At 38.3% G+C, this 16,990-nt stretch overlaps 1 pseudogene; it reads left to right on the plus strand.

Moving 5' to 3' along the window:
- LOC149144381 (DNA replication licensing factor MCM7-like) overlaps positions 1-14,704 on the plus strand; it is a 142,817-nt pseudogene extending 128,113 nt beyond the window's left edge.
- The last annotated feature ends 2,286 nt before the right edge of the window (positions 14,705-16,990 follow it).

The following is a 16,990-nucleotide window of genomic DNA, read 5'->3' on the forward strand; positions in this document are numbered from 1 at the left end:
AGTATTTTGTCCTTCACAAGTATAAGACTTAGGGCTCTTATTTGACAGTCACCTAACAACCCTCCAATTTTACTTGGACTACCATCAATTTTCCCAACCATGGTAAATTATTTTACTAATATAGGGCCCACAACACTGCCCTGATCTAGGGATCTTTAGATATTCTAGCTAATAGTTATTTGGGTTCTCTCAAAATCACTATTCTTGTGTATAAATTTCTTTTTTTTCCAATCTATGAACAAATCTGAACTATTCTTATCATCCTTATAAGAATCTATATATGACTAAAATAGGGTCACAAATCATCCACTAACAATGCATTGATTAATTGTTTATAGGTTGCTTTAGATCTTTGTCCAAAACTCTATGGATAGTCCACCAAAATCATCTCCTCTTCATGTCAATCCTTTCCTCATATGCCAAATTTTATTATGCTCAATATTCTACTCAAGTTCCATCATTCTTTGGATCTGCTATCTCCACACATACTTCTTCAAACCATAATATAAATATGTGTTCTATATTGCAGAGATAAACCTTGCTTTAAGGGTCACGACCCCTCTTCTTCTTCACAAATTTGTCACAGTCTTAATCACATACCTTATGGATTGAACATGATAGGAAACCACCCTAAGTAGGGCATTGTACTTCTATTCAAATTGCTTTAGAACAAACCCTATTCACCCATAGAAAAAAAACAACTCTTTCCTCCATAAGAGACTCAACCTAGCTCATATGGATCCATAGATTTTGGGCATTTCTTTGACTGAATATTGACTTTAACTTTAGATCTCTACAACCCTAAAACTATGATTACCTTAGTCAATATTACACCTGTGACTACTTCTATTCTGGCCCTAAATTTCAGTGTAGGCCCTCCTCCATTTGTGTTGGACTTTATCATAGAACTTTCCACCTACTAACCACCACAAGAGAGGGTCTCAACCCTCTATGCTATTTCATGATTTGATACAGCCTTCACGCAGAAACACCACTGAAATCACATGCTCAAATTCTCATGAGCAGCCTCCCTTGAGCTCAATTTTCCAAAATAGAGCCAATAGTATGCTATCCTACTTCCTAGCTCGAACCCATTAAGGTATGTGACATTCTTGTGAGCCCTCACATGATGATATTTCTATTGGTGGATGATGATGTCCTCCCTTTAACAACCTTTACTCAACCCTCTAACTCGACCTACTTTAGGACTACATATCTCCTCGCCTCCTTGATCAAATGAGGTCCTTCTCACTTGATGGTTTTTGTAACAACCCTGATGAAAATTCCATGTAATAAAAGGTAATGAAGGAAAAATAATAACCGCAGTTGATGGGACACTTATTCCAAGTTGAATGTTGGGAAAAACATCATAGTGTGGGTGTTCATCAGTTTATTATGGCTAAGGAAATTGCAAAGGAAATGGCTAAGGATTTGGAAAGGAAAAATGTCATTTTTAGCACATTTATTTATGAAAATAATGGAAATCGGGAGAAAAGGATGGTTCTCAGGGGTTGTGTAGCTGATGTTTAATGTATGTATGATGTTTTGTTTCCATCGATTCCACTTCCTTAAGGTCACATAGGAGATTAAATCCAATCGTAGTAGCTTCTCATCTCATGCTTACCTCCGTTGGTTGGTTACTTGGGTAGATGTGGGAGGAGGGTCTTACATTCTCGCCTTCATACTGAAGCCTCCTTAAATATAGTTTCCTAGCTAGGCCTCTTAGGAACCCTCTATAACTTACAAGTTTTATCCACTTAGACCTTAGGAAATACTAATTTTCCTTTTTGATTTTATTTTTTATTTTCAACCCCATCTTAGGTCCAAAACCCCTTCGCTTGGCTTCTTTTCCCACAAAGACTTTTGTGACAAAACTCACAAACCCATCTCACTAGGCTTATGGAGTAACTCCCAAGCTACACAATTCAACAAGATTGTCCAATTTTAGTAACCATAACTTGGTCAAGCTCTTTGATATGGATTTAAACATGAATGCAAAAAAATACAGATATAACCATAAATATAGAGATGTAGTAGAAATAAAACTTCATTTCGTTAATATCAAATAGTGAAATATATGATTACAAACAAAATGGAAATAAGATTAGCTTTGGCTATGATAGCTTATCTCTAAGAAGGGATGTGGCGGCTACATGCCTCTAGACTATGCTACAATGAGGTGAAAATGCATATTTATTATTAAAAAGCAATCAAAAACCCTAAATATCCAAAAACTAACCCTAGGAGATTAAGCGCCAAAATATGGGCCCCGTTTGGGTAAATTGTTGGAAATAATACTGAGAGGGGGGGTGAATTAGTATTATCAAGTTCTTTTAATAAATCTTCCTTATTTATACTTTGAATTATTTTTGCATGTCAGTACCATAAAATAATGAGCATGAACAAAGAAAACAGATAGTCACACCAAAGAACACCAGATGTAAGGTGGAAACCCAATGTGGGTGAAAACCACCTGCTGCAATATGTCTCTATCTTCTTTCAAATTAGAAACTCCTTTTATAATGGTTTTGTACTGGTGCAGTCCTTTACCAATACACAGGCTGCAACCTGCAGAGAGCTACAACTCTCTCTCGTTTTCCAGTCTCTCCTGGAAGGGAGCTACAACCCCCTACTTCTTTTCTTTCAAGGACCACTTTTCATAAATTTTCAAACTGGATCCATAAACATCAAGAGATCAACAAGTACAAGTAAATCACCCAGTCAACTGCAGTAACCAGATCCACAATAACAGTAAACTAAACCTAGAACACCTTATCAACAGAAAAATTCAGTCAACAAAAGATCTTAAGACAGATACGCAGTTTTTCTTTCTCTGGCCTGCGTGGCTACGCACTTCACCTTCTGCTCCCCTGCGTATACCCGCAGAGAGCCTTCTGTTGCACCGCGTACCCACGCACTGTTTCTTCAATCGCGCTGCGTACTGTTACTGTAGGCACGCACCCACAGATACTATCGTGCCGCGTACTGCTACTGTAGCCACGCACCCACAGATGCTATCGTGCCGCGTACCTACGCACCTGCGGCTTCTGAAGCGCTGCGTACTTTCCCTGTGCCTACGCACCTGATCCTCTGTCGCGCTGCGTACCCACGCACTGCGCCTTCTTCTGCTCTGCGTACCCACGCAGTGCGCCTTCTTCTGTTCTGCGTACCCACGCACTTGCTCCGTTAAACACCTGCGTATCTATGATTAGGGCTGAATTGGCAGTCCCCCAGTGTGCCACAGATAGTCAGATGCTCAGATCTGTTCATGCGCTCGAGAGATCACCCTTCACAGATTCGCTTTCAACTTCACTTTTATATAGATCAAGCTTTTTAAAACAATAACCCAATATTTTAGATCTTAAGATATTCAATTTGCAAAAGATGCTTAGCCAAGAGATCTCCTTTGCTTTATATAGGCAAGATCTTCCTAAAATCATGGATCAATACCATAGATAACCAATACAAGGGCACAAAAACATGGGGCTCAATAATAATAATAATATAAAACAATACCACGGGCCAAAACCATAGAATCAGGAACGACGGGCTAAATACCACGAGCCAAACATAAGAAACCCCACGTGAACGCGCTTCTCTACCTTGAAGTAAGTGAACTGGGGGTACGCACCTTCTGAATGGGTGACCTGCGTGAGTGGCCGCAGTCCCTTCATGGCGTACCTACGGGTACGCACCTTTTGAACTATTTTCCTGCGTACCTCTTAATTTCCAACATTTTGAGAGCCTGATCAGAGCATTGCCACTTGAGGGTGTTGCCATCAAGTACAACATCTGTATCATAGAGCCATACCAGAAACATAATGCCAACAATCTCCCCCTTTGGACTTGATGGCAACCTCAAGATATTCAATGTCATTCTGCCCCTTTGACATCAAGGGCAAAGGGTTATGCTCCCCCTAAGAACATGCTCCTCTTGAATATAAAGTAGATCTGCAAAGAAGAACCATAATCCACCAAACACCATAAATGACCATGAAAGAGATAGAGACATATTGCAGCAATATTCAGACCAGCATCCATGATCTCCTTCTGTACGTCCTCCATAATGCCAACAATGCATTATATGCTCCCCCTGAACCTGTGCCATTCGATCTTCAACCAATCCGCAACCCAGCACATGTACGCATATGCCCCAGATGAGCCTTGCGTACAACCAACCATCAGAAGAGATTCAACAAGATGATGCATCAACAACCCCCAGCTTTTGCCTGAGGTATTCAAAGGTCTCCCTGGGCAATGGTTTGGTGAGTATATCAGCAACTTGTTCCTTAGAAGGAACATACTCCAACTTGACCTTTTGTTCAAGTACTTGTTCCCAGAGAAAATGATACTTGATCGGTATGTGCTTGGTCTTTGAATGCATGACTGGGTTCTTTGAAATGCTAATTGCACTTGTGTTATCACATAAGATGGAGATAGGTGGTGTACAAGTGATTTGAAAGTCCTGCAAGGTCTGCATCATCCAAAGGAGTTGAGTGCAGCAAGATGCAGCAGCAACATATTCTGCTTCAGCTGTAGACAAGGCAATCGAACTTTGTTTCTTGCTGAACCAAGATACTAATCTGGAACCCATAAAGAACGCACCACCACTTGTGCTCTTCCTGTCATCCACGCTTCCTGCCCAATCTGCATCTGTATAAGCATGAAGTGTGAGATCTGTATCTCTAGGATACCATAAGCCATAATTTTGAGTCTCTTGAAGATATTTAAAGATTCTCTTCACTGCCTGAAGATGAGTTTCCTTCGGATTTGCTTGAAATCTTCCAACTATTCCCACTGCATGCATGATGTCTGGTCGGGTACTTGTCAAATAAAGTAGACTTCCAATCATAGATCTGTAGGTTGGTTGATGCACTGCTGCTGATTCATAATTTGCACTGAGGCTACATCCTGTGACCATGGGTGTACATACTGGTTTTGCATCTTCCATGCCATATTTCTTCAAAATCTGCTTGAGATACTTGGTTTGAGACAAAAATATCCCTCCTTCTTTTTGTTGGATTTGCAAACCAAGAAAATATGTCAGTTCTCCCAGCAAGGACATTTCGAATTCTTTCTGCATCACCAAGGCAAAGCTTTGACTCATAGCTTCTTCATTGCTGCCAAAGATAATGTCATCTACATACACAACAAGTATTAGCAATTTGTCATTTTCAACTTTTATATAAAGGTTGCTGTCTGCTGATCCTTTTGAAAAACCTTGTTGATGAAGATATTTGTCCAAACGATAGTACCAAGCCCTTGGAGCTTGTTTGAGACCATAGAGAGCCTTTTTCAATCTGCATACAAGATTTGGATCATTTCCAAGAATGAAACCATCTGGCTGCTCAATGTATACTTCTTCTTCCAAGTCTCCATTCAGAAAGGCTGATTTCACGTCCATTTGAAATACTTTGATGTTTTGAAAGCTTGAGAGAGCAAGGAACATTCAGATGCCCTCAAGTCTTGCAACAGGAGCAAAGGTTTCTTCAAAATCTATTCCTTCTTGCTGCGCATACCCTTTACAAACAAGTCTGGCCTTGTTTCTAATTACTTCTCCATTTTCATTCAATTTATTTTTGAAGACCCATTTTGTCCCTATAACATTCTTATCCTTTGGCCTAGGAACCAGCTCCCAAGTGTTGTTCTTTTCGATCTGCTCAAGTTCTTCATCCATTGCTTTGACCCAACATTCATCTTTGCATGCCTCTTTCACATTTTGTGGTTCAATGGAAGAGAGTAATGCCAAATAGCTTGAAGCTTCTGCAACTGTTCTTCTTGTTTGTACACCTGCTTCTTTCTGCCCCAAAATCTGAGATTCTGGATGATTCTTCTGAACATATCTGGATGGAGTCTTCTCTTCTATCCTTATCTGCTCCTCTGGTTCTTCTTGAGGTTCTTCTTCTTCATCATTCTTTCTTTGAGGGTAGTCTTCATCTTCTTCGATATCTTCATGATTTACTTGCCTAGGAATGTATCCCTTCTCATCAACCACTACATCAATGCTGTCAACAATTCTTCCAAGTCTTTTATTGTAGCACTTGTATGCTTTGCTGTGTGGAGAATAACCAAGAAGAATGCCTTCATCTGCTCTAGGTTCAAGTTTGCCAAGTTGCTCATCAGTATTCTTAATATAGCATTTGCTCCCAAAGATTTTGAAGTGCTTTACCGAATGAGTCTCACCATACCAGAGCTCATGACGAGTTTGAGTGTTGTTCACCCGGACATTTGTTTTGTTGAGAATAACAACCGCAACATATGCAGCTTCAACCCAGAAAGTTGTGGGAGTTCCAGACTCATCAAGCATAGCACGAGCCATTTGTTGGACTGTTCTGTTCATTCTTTCCACTACTCCATTTTGTTGAGGAGTTCTGGCTGTAGAGAATTCTCTTCTTATCCCATGTTCTTCACAGAAATCGAAAAATTCATTTGAGGTAAACTCCCCACCTCTGTCGGATCTGAGGCACTTAATTTTGTATCCTGATTCATTTTCAACCAAGGCTTTAAAGGATTTGAATTTTTCGAATGCTTCATCTTTGTGCTTCATAAGTCCTAACCAGACAAACCTCGAGAAATCGTCAATGAATAATATCAAGTATTCTTCTCCTCGAGGTGTCCTTTTCCTGAATGGTCCACATACATCTGTATGTACAAGCTCAAGAGGCATGCTAGCTGATCCTTCCTTCTCTAGAAAGTTAGTTCTGGTTTGCTTTACAAACTGACATGATTTGCATATGGTGTTGTCTAGAATTTTGATATCTGGAAGACCGCGAACTGCCTGATATTTGCATGCTTTCCTTATTTGTGAAAAGCTTAGATGTCCCAACCTTCGGTGCCATAACCAGTGTTCATCATCCTTGCTTAGATAACATTGTTGTTGTCCTTCTTCAAATATGTACAGATTATTTGGAGTTCTTTTACCTTTGATCACTATTTTACCTGTATCAAGATCACGAACAAGACATCCATTTGTTCTAAATATCACCTCGGTTCCTTGATCACACATCTGGCTGACACTTAGAAGATTATGTTTCAATCCATCAACATACAAAACATTTCCAGCTTTGACCTTTTCTTTTAACTGAGCAGTGCCTTTTCCTTTTATAGCTGCAGGAGTATCATTTCCAAAAGAAACTTTCTTTCCCTTTTCTAGAGCAGAATATGATTCAAGTTTTTCTTTATCACCTGTCATATGCTTCGAACATCCACTGTCAATGTACCATAGATTTTCCTGTCCCTCTGCATAAAATGCTATCCCACATCTTTCTGTTTGTGGTTCCTTTATTCTCCATGTTTTGGTGCTTGAGGCTTGTTCCTTTGTCTGCTGAAACCTGCTCCTGCATTCAGAATCTTCATGACCAAAATTATTGCAAATAGAACATTCAACTTCATTTTCAAGAACCGAAAAGTTGTTATAGGTCCTTTTTGTAATCCCGGTCATACTTCTTTGTTTTTGAGCTTCTCTAGTCATGATCATTTTATATGCAACACATTGAGCTGCTTTGTGACCAAAGTTATGGCAAGAGAAGCATTGTCCATTGAAGAAACTTCTGCGGTTATCAAATCTTCCGGCCAAACGATTGTAATTTCTATTTTCATTCATCCTTGAAGCAAATTGAGAGGATTTTACCTGTGGCTGGTTGTAGCTTTTGTTCATCCTTAAGACGGATTGCCCCTGGTTTGCATGATAGTCTTTGTTTGTAATTGGTCCCTACTTTACCTGGTGATCTCCATTTTTCTTTTGCTCATTCCTTCTTGCTGCATCAAGATAACTCTTTGAGGTGGATGCTTGAGAAGTTTCTCCATTATACCCCAGACCTGTCTTGTTTAGTGGAGAACGCTGTATATTGATGATCTCATCCAGAGTTTCAGATCCTTTGACAAACTTAAGATTAATAGCCTTTGTTTTCTCAATCTCTTTTCTAAGACCAACAATTTCACCTTCTAACTTTTCAAGATATTTTTCCTTTTCATCAATCTGAAATTGTAGAGTATCAATGATCATATTATTTTCTTCTATACATGTCTTGAGTCTAGAAATTTCTTCATGAAAGCTATCCACATCAATAGCATCCATGTAATCATCATCTTCAAATGGCATTAAAAGTTTATAGTCATTACCTCATTCATCTTCATCACTATTTGATAGACCATCACTATCTTCATGAGTGTAGTAGCTTTTCTTATTTGCATTCTGTTTCTTGCTCCATCTAGCAGGTTCCTTTCCTTTGTCAATCTTATCCTTATGAGGACATTTCGCAGCATAATGACCTACTCTTCCACAAGCAAAACATTTAAAAGGTAACTTACCTCTGAACCTTCCAGTACCTCGTTGAAGATTTCTGACAAAATTTGATTCTTCTTCTTCTTCTGGAACGTGACTTGCTTCATAGTAGTCTCCTTTGCCTGAAGCCTTGAAAGCAGCTTCTCTCCTATCTGATGGACCTCCCTTTCTCATTTCATAAGCAGTTAAAATTTCGTGTAGCTGAGACATAGTAAGAATTCGTAGATTTTCCTTTTCTTCTATTGCAGATACTTTAGATTCAAATTTGGGGGACAATGATCTTAAAACTTTTTCAACCACAATAGCCTCCTTTATTTCTTCACCCAAGTTTTTCATGCTATTAAAAACCTCGTCTACCCGAAGAAAATAGTTAGCCACACTTTCATCATTATACATTCTGAGATTCTCATACTGAATCCTGAGGGTTTGAAGTTTAGCACGCTTTACCTGTTCATCTCCTTCGTAGCTCAAGACAATCTTGTCCCATATTTCCTTTGCGGATTTATATTGCATAACCTTTACGAATTCTGTTTGAGATAAGCATCCTAGCAGAGTATCGACTGCTTTAGCATCTGTTTCATATTCCTTCTTCTCGGCCGAATCTGTAGGAGTAGCTGAAGGAAAAGTGTAGCCTGTATCTATGATATCCCAAACTTCTGTACCAAGAGATTGAAGATAGGCAGTAACTCTTACCTTCCAATAATTGAAGTTTGTCCCATCAAAGATTGGTGGCCTGATTGATGCTTCCCTCTCGTAGTTGCTCATGATGAATGATCTTCCTTCAAGTGATCAAGCTTCTCTGAAGGACCTGCTCTGATACCAATTGTTGGAAATAATATTGAGGGGGGGGGGTGAATCAGTATTATCAGGTTCTTTTAATAAATCTTCCTTATTTATACTTTGAATTATTTTTGCATGTCAGTACCATAAAATAATGAGCATGAACAAAGAAAACAGATAGTCACACCAAAGAGCACCAGATATAAGGTGGAAACCCAATGTGGGTGAAAACCACCTGCTGCAATATGTCTCTATCTTCTTTCAAATTAGAAACTCCTTTTACAATGGTTTTGTACTGGTGTAGTCCTTTACCAGTACGCAGGCTGCAACCTGTAGAGAGCTACAACTCTCTCTCGTTTTCCAGTCTCTCCTGGAAGGGAGCTACAACCCCCTTCCTCTTTTCTTTCAAGGACCACTTTTCATAAATTTTCAAACTGGATCCATAAACATCAAGAGATCAACAAGTACAAGTAAATCACCCAGTCAACTGCAGTAACCAGATCCACAATAACAGTAAACTAAACCCAGAACACCTTTTCAACAGAAAAATTCAGTCAACAAAAGATCTTAAGACAGATACGCAGTTTTTCTTTCTCTGGCCTGTGTGGCTACGCACTTCACCTTCTGCTCCCCTGCGTATACCCACAGAGAGCCTTCTGCTGCACCGTGTACCCACGCACTGTTTCTTCAATCGCGCTACGTACTGTTACTGTAGGCATGCACCCAGAGATACTATCGCGCCGTGTACTGCTACTGTAGCCACGCACCCACAGATGCTATCGCGCCGCGTACCTACGCACCTGCGGCTTCTGAAGCGTTGCGTACTTTCCCTGTGCCTACGCACCTGATCCTCTGTCGCGCTGCGTACCCACGCACTGCGCCTTCTTCTGCTCTGCGTACCCACGCAGTGCGCCTTCTTCTGCTCTACGTACCCATGCACTTGCTCCGTTAAACACTTGCGTACTCTGATTAGGGTCGAATTGGCAGTCCCCCAGTGTGCCACAGATAGTCAGATGCTCAGATATGTTCATGCGCTCGAGAGATCACCCTTCACAGATTCGCTTTCAACTTCACTTTTATATAGATCAAGCTTTTTAAAACAATAACCCAATATTTCAGATCTTAAGATATTCAATTTGCAAAAGATGCTTAGCCAAGAGATCTCCTTTGCTTTATATAGGCAAGCTCTTCCTAAAATCATGGATCAATACCATAGATAACCAATACAAGGGGCCCAAAAACATGGGGCTCAATAATAATAATAATATAAAACAATACCACGAGCCAAAACCATAGAATCAGGAACGCCGGGCTAAATACCACGAGCCAAACATAAGAAACCCCACGTGAACGCGCTTCTCTGCCTTGAAGTAAGTGAACTGGGGGTACGCACCTTCTGAACGGGTGACCTGCGTGAGTGGCCGCAGTCCCTTCACGGCGTACCTGCGGGTACGCACCTTTTGAACTATTTTCCTGCGTACCTCTTAATTTCCAACATTTTGAGAGCCTGATCAGAGCATTGCCACTTGAGGGTGTTGCCATCAAGTACAACATCTGTATCATAGAGCCATACCAGAAACATAATGCCAACATAAATTGGTACATCAACTTTCCAGGGTCGTAACTTTGGCATACGATCTTCGTTTGAAGCGCTCAATATCTCATTAGAAAGATCTATCCAAGGACTACAACTTTTGAGTGAGGAATTTCAGATAATGTCCCATGTTGGCCCCAATTTTCCCAAAAAACATCATTTAGGGCCTCAAACGTCTCTGGAAGTTTAAGACCTGAAAAACTACCAAAAATAGTAAATTGTGCTACAAATAAGGAAAATGAAAAAATGAAAGAAAAAATGGTGGGGGTCTAAGTGGAATAGGTGGGTGGCCGCAAATAACCACCTAGATCACTCTTGTAGTCAAGCACAGACTTGGTTGGGTTCCCAAGTTGCAAATTAAGTAAGGTTAGTTGTGAGGGAATGATAGCGAGGGAGGGTCAGGGCATGCCAAGGAATGAAATGGTGTTCTAACACATGCCAGAAAATGTCAATGCATGATGAGGATTGTTAGGGAGTGTTCAGGCATCACAAGGGAGAACTAGGTCAAAATTCATGGATATTAAAAAATAAGAGTGTGTCAAGGAGTGTCAGTCAATTCAAGTGCCAAGGAGGAACTGTGTTCAAAGAAGTTCATAATAGGATTATAGGAGGCAATCTTGTGGTTGCAATAAGGGGCTTGACACAATATTTTTATACAAAGGGAGACTTTGTGCTAGCAAGAACATTTTTTTGCCTTTATCTATTATTTTTATATGACACATGGCACACTTTTGCTGAATGATAATGTTTTAAACTATTTTAGACAATTGCATATTGTACATTATTGTGTATAAGTTTCGGGGCACTTGACTTGTGTCAACTTATATCTTCTATGTCTTGTGCATCTTGTGGTTCTTGCAAACTCTCAGTTAATTCTCTATTGTTTATATGAACTAGACATACATGTGAAATATTTCCTCTGTAAGATATGTTGCTTAGTTGTTTTATGGACATGGCTAGATGTGATCCTTATCTTCGTAGGTTCTTAAATCGGACAAGTTGAACTTGGACATGAGTGGCCTAAGATGAGTTATAGGTAGTTCTTAGGTGAACAAGGCACAATCTACTTGTAGTAGGTGAAATTGGTCAAGTTGTTGTTGTTGAAGTAAGGCAATGCCATATGAACTGTAGTAGCTAAGGACTTGATTGGGTTCCCAAGTCGTGAAAAAATGTAAGGCTAGTTGTGAGGGCATGAGTGCCAATCTGTACTAGGGAATGCTAACATGAGACAAATAGTTCGAAGGCATGTCAAATATGTTAATATGTGTCAAGTGTTCAGGAATGCCAAGATGTGTAAGGGTGTGACAATACGTGCCAGGTACTGTCAAGGAAACAAAAAGGAGAAATAAGTTAAACTACCAGGAAATGAACACATAAGAGGGTTAATAAGAAACTAATTTACCTTCTCCAAGAGGGGCATGCTAGGAACACCACACTAGGTGCCAATAGGTGCCAAGTGCCAAGTGTTAGTGCATTCTAAGTGCTAAATATTCCTCTGTTACTTCTCATCTACTTTCCAATAATTGATCTCAAATAAATTTAATATTAAAACATGCCAAAGAATACCAAGGCATCTCAATGAATGTTAGACATGCTAAGACTTGTCAAGAACCAACATGTGCCAAGTGTCAATGCATGTTAGGGAGTGATACACATGTTATGAAGTGGCAGTGCATGTCAAAGGGTGATCAGGTGTGCTAGAGAGGGTTAATGCATGATGAGGAGTGTTAGGGAGTACTAAGGAAAAACAAGGGAGCACTAGGTCAATATGCATGGAAGTAAATGAATATGAGGGTGTGGCATGGAGTGTCAATGAGTGCTATCTAGCATGCCAATGACGGAGTGACAAGTTATGTTAAGAATTGGTAAGGGATGCAAGGGAATATCAGGGCATGTCAAGAAGTGCCAGAGTGTGTTAGGGAGTTGTAGTGTGTGTTAAAATGTGATAAATAGTGGCAAGACATGCCAGATGCTAAGGCATGCTAGGACGTGCAGGGTGTCAGGGTATTCCAATATGCGTCAAGGATTTTCAAGGCAATAAAAGGAAGAACCAAGCTAAAATGCAAGGAAATGAACACTTAAGAGGGTTAATAAGCCAAGACTTTATCTTTTTCAAAAGGGGCATGCTAGGCACACTAATAATAGGTTCCAAAACATGCCAAGTGCTAATGTATGTTAATGCATGCCAAAGTCTTCCAGGGCATGCTAGGGACTACAAGGCATGCAAACACATGCTAGGAGAGTGTTATGTTATGCTAGGGTCTGCCAACATGTTCTTGGGTGTCCTAGTCATGGCAAGATGTTCTAGGTATAAAGATGTTCCAAGACATGTGAGGTGCCAAGGAATGTTAGTTTGTGCCAAAGCATGTTAATGTGTTTCAAGAGTGTAGAGGAATGCTAGGTATCTCTCATTAATAAAATTTTAGAGGTTGATTATGTATTAAATAATATAGTTCCTACACACACTATTGGAACTTTATCTAAAGAGAATTTGTTAGATAATAAACCCAATAAAGATGAATCATGTATTGACTCATAGAAAAATTATATTCTCATTACCGGAGGGAAATGATAACACTAATTACTTCTCAACAAAACGACTAACTCTAACCACTATGGAATTAGACACATAATGAAAAAGAATCCACAACAATGGTCTTAAATCGTTATATTTTGAAAAAAAATATAGTAACATGCACATAGCGTCATCAAAAACTCATTGAAATGTTCAATGATGACAAACATTTTTTACCATCACCAAAAGTAACCAAAAAGAGCATTGGTGAGGGTCAATAAAATATCGTCACTAGAAGTGTCACCAAAGAGAGAATTAGTGATGAGCCTTTAACAACCCTAACCAGAAGTGTCATTGAAAATGGCTTTGGTGACAAACCTTAAAGTACCATCACTATATGCACTTACAACAATGCTTTTTTAAGGACTGGCACCATATGCGACAATGGTGACAGACCTTAAAGGTCTATAATAGGTATGACCCTCACCAATGACCTTTTTTGTTGTAGTTCGCATTTTGATTTGTTCTAGATGATACTTGATAAAGTTGATATGGATAGTGATCTGGAAATGTCAAGACATGTGTTATACGTGCATCAAAAGTGTGAGCCACCAACTTTAGGCTTTACTCCTCTCGAGACTTCCATCCTTAGGTAAGTTTTTGTCACCTCTTCTTTAGATATTGATGCTCGAACTATTGTACTATAATGTTGAGTAGTTTTTAATCGTATGATGGTTAATATTTTCTATGACTTATATATCAGTAGCAAGAAGGGTATCAACTTATGTGCCTAAATAAATTACCAATTATATTTCCAATTCTTGTTCTTCCACGAGACAAGACGAAGAACAAAGTGATGCACCACATCCTTACACCACTTCCAGAACACCTCTAAGCATTTTTCGCATCTCAATGGTATGAAATTACCTAGTGTTACGTGCGAGTTCTAGGAGAAGTGACTTTTCAAGTTCTCATATTTTCAACACTAGAGTGGAGTTGTGACTAAGAAACAACATTAATCCAAATTTGGCCTTTTAATCTCAAAAACTCATTTATTGAAAAAAGCTTATATATGTTTATTTTGTCTAGATTTATTGTTCATAGGCCCTAAGTCGACTTAGATTCTCAGAAATAGTGGCTCAAAGTGATGTAGATGAAGCCCTTAGGCTTATGCAAATGTCAAATTTCTCCTTATATGCTAACAAAAGAAAGAAAATTGGTCTGGATGCCATATCTAACATCTATTCAATCATAAGGGATGAAGCTTCGAGAATGAATACTATGGATGTCCACTATGCTAATGCCCTGAACTGGATTTCTCAAAAGGTACTCTCCACAGACTATATAGAGCATGAGAAATATCATTAGTTCAAATTTCCTAATCAAGGTTTGTTTAAATGCATCTAATTGGGTCTCTTGCATGCAGGCTTACACTGAAGCTCAACTAAAGGAGTGTTGGGAAGAGTATGCAACATTGAACGTGTGGAAAATTGATCCCAATACATTTGATATTCATTTTATTGATGCCTAAAATGTCCAACAAGTGAATAATGTATCATATAGATGTAAAGTAAATATCCTCATTGTTCAACTCTTTTAGCAAAGAGAGTTTTGTTTTTTAGATGTCCTTGAACTGATATGAAACTCAAGGATGAGTTTCCTCTTGGAAAACTCATGAGGTTAGACATGTCAAGAATTATATTTTGAACAATGATTGCATGTGGACTTCCATGAACAAGACACTGGGACAACAACCAAGAGTTCTGTTATGAAGTGTCATTGTATGTACTTATGTAAAAAATATGTGTTTCCAGATAAACTCTATATGGTTTCTATTGTACACGGTTTCTTGTCTTTCTTGCTTTTAAGCTTAACCTTCAACTATTTCTTAAGCTTTAATTTAAAGAAAATTGGTGGCTAGTTCTCATCAATTACAACAAAGCTCCATATGAAATTTAAGTTTGCAACAAAGCATGGAACTAGGTAGATAGGAAAGGTTGAAATAAGGAAAGGTATGCTTTGAATTCTTTTTAGCTGCAACAATCTTATTGTTAGGTGGAAAGATTTGAAAAATTATCCCTTGTATCTAAAAATTGATGTGATTTCTTCATTTATTGAAAATGGTAAAGGAGGAACATAACTGTTACTAACATAGCTTCTTGAACAGTGGCATATTCTAAACTATGAACATATTTTCATGGGCATGTCACATGAAAATATTAGGAATGAAGTTACTATTCTATTAATATAGGTAGGCACCCTATGTAGTTTTACTTTTTCTATTAAGTCAAATGTTGGGAAGTTATGCAGAGATGCAACATGAAAATTTTGCAAGGAAACAAGTCGAACTTTGAGAATCCTTACACTAGCCATAGCTTTTACTGTCTCAAAAATTCAATATTAACTAAATTTAATCTTCAAGGACAAGAGAAGTTGAAGTTGAGTCTATTTGTAGTGTTTAATGAAAAAATTTTAGTTTGCTAATCATAGTAATGTATGGTTTTTTGATCTTCTGAATGAGGGACTGCATCCTTCAAGGCAGTTGCTGAAATGAGGCATAGAGGCCGTACTCCCACTCATTATATTTTCTTATGTAAATAGAGTAATAATGGTTAGTTGTGTTTCCAATTCAATACTGATGAGGTCAGTTGAGATTCTCAAAGTTTTAATTCTTTTGCGTCTAAAGATTTCATGGAGGGTATGATAGTTACTTCATTAATTTGTCATTTTTGTAAGTTTTCCACTAGCAAATTGTACTCAACTCAAGGCCTCTTTCTCACAATACTGTAAAATTAGATTTTGTCTTGATACATTTTTTCATTGCATTGTGCTTCTTTCTCATTGTTATTTTTGTCCTCAACATTAGATTTTTTTGCAAACGTGATGTCATATGTTCTAACCATGGCCATGATTTCTAGAATCTCTAGCTTGAATTCATTCACAAGGAGGGTTGAGTGTTTCACTAATATTTGAATTATTTATATAATTTAAAACTACTAAATATAGTAATCAACTTCTATAAAAAAAATTGGGCTGAGTTGTTCAAATTAAGAAGAAAGGATCAGGTTGCATCTCTAGATTTATTTGTGCCAAGAAAACGTAGTGTCTAAGGGTGCAATCATCACATTCATTAAAGGGACCTAACTAATACTTTAGTCTCCAAAAAGGAAAGGCAAGTGCATATAACACCAACACTTAATCCCCAAGGTCGTGTGGTTTAAGAGAGCCATTTATAAAGGTTTTCTTCAAGGAGAAATGGGAAAATTATTAAGACTGATATATATATATATATATATATATATATATATATATATATATATATATATATATATATATATATATATATATATATATATATATATATATATATATATATATATATATATAGAGATATATATAGATATCGAGAGAGAGAGAGAGAGAGAGAGAGAGAGAGAGAGAGAGAGAGAGAGAGAGAGAGAGAGTTTTGTTAACTGATATATATAGAGAGAGAGGGAGAGGGAGGGAGGGAGAGAGAGAGGGAGAGAGAGAGAGAGAGAGAGAGAGAGAGAGAGAGAGAGAGAGAGAGAGAGAGAGAGAGATTCCAACATTTAATTCTTAGATATGAAGTATTGAAGGAGCATGAAATTGTGAATTTTCAGAAGTTGGCATTGATATTTATTGGTTTTAACTTCTAGTGGACTAAATCTCATAGTGAAGGAGAGATGATCTGCCCTGAAGGAGACATTACATTTCTAGAATTTAATCCTGAAGACAATCATATTAATATTTGTCAATGCATGGAAATTGTTACAATAGTGAAGAGGTTGTGGGTTTC

This window comes from Pinus tabuliformis, chromosome X, assembly GCF_031772625.1.
Source record: "Pinus tabuliformis cultivar Carrire ecotype Pingquan chromosome X, CPIR1, whole genome shotgun sequence".
Lineage (NCBI taxonomy): Eukaryota > Viridiplantae > Streptophyta > Pinopsida > Pinales > Pinaceae > Pinus > Pinus tabuliformis.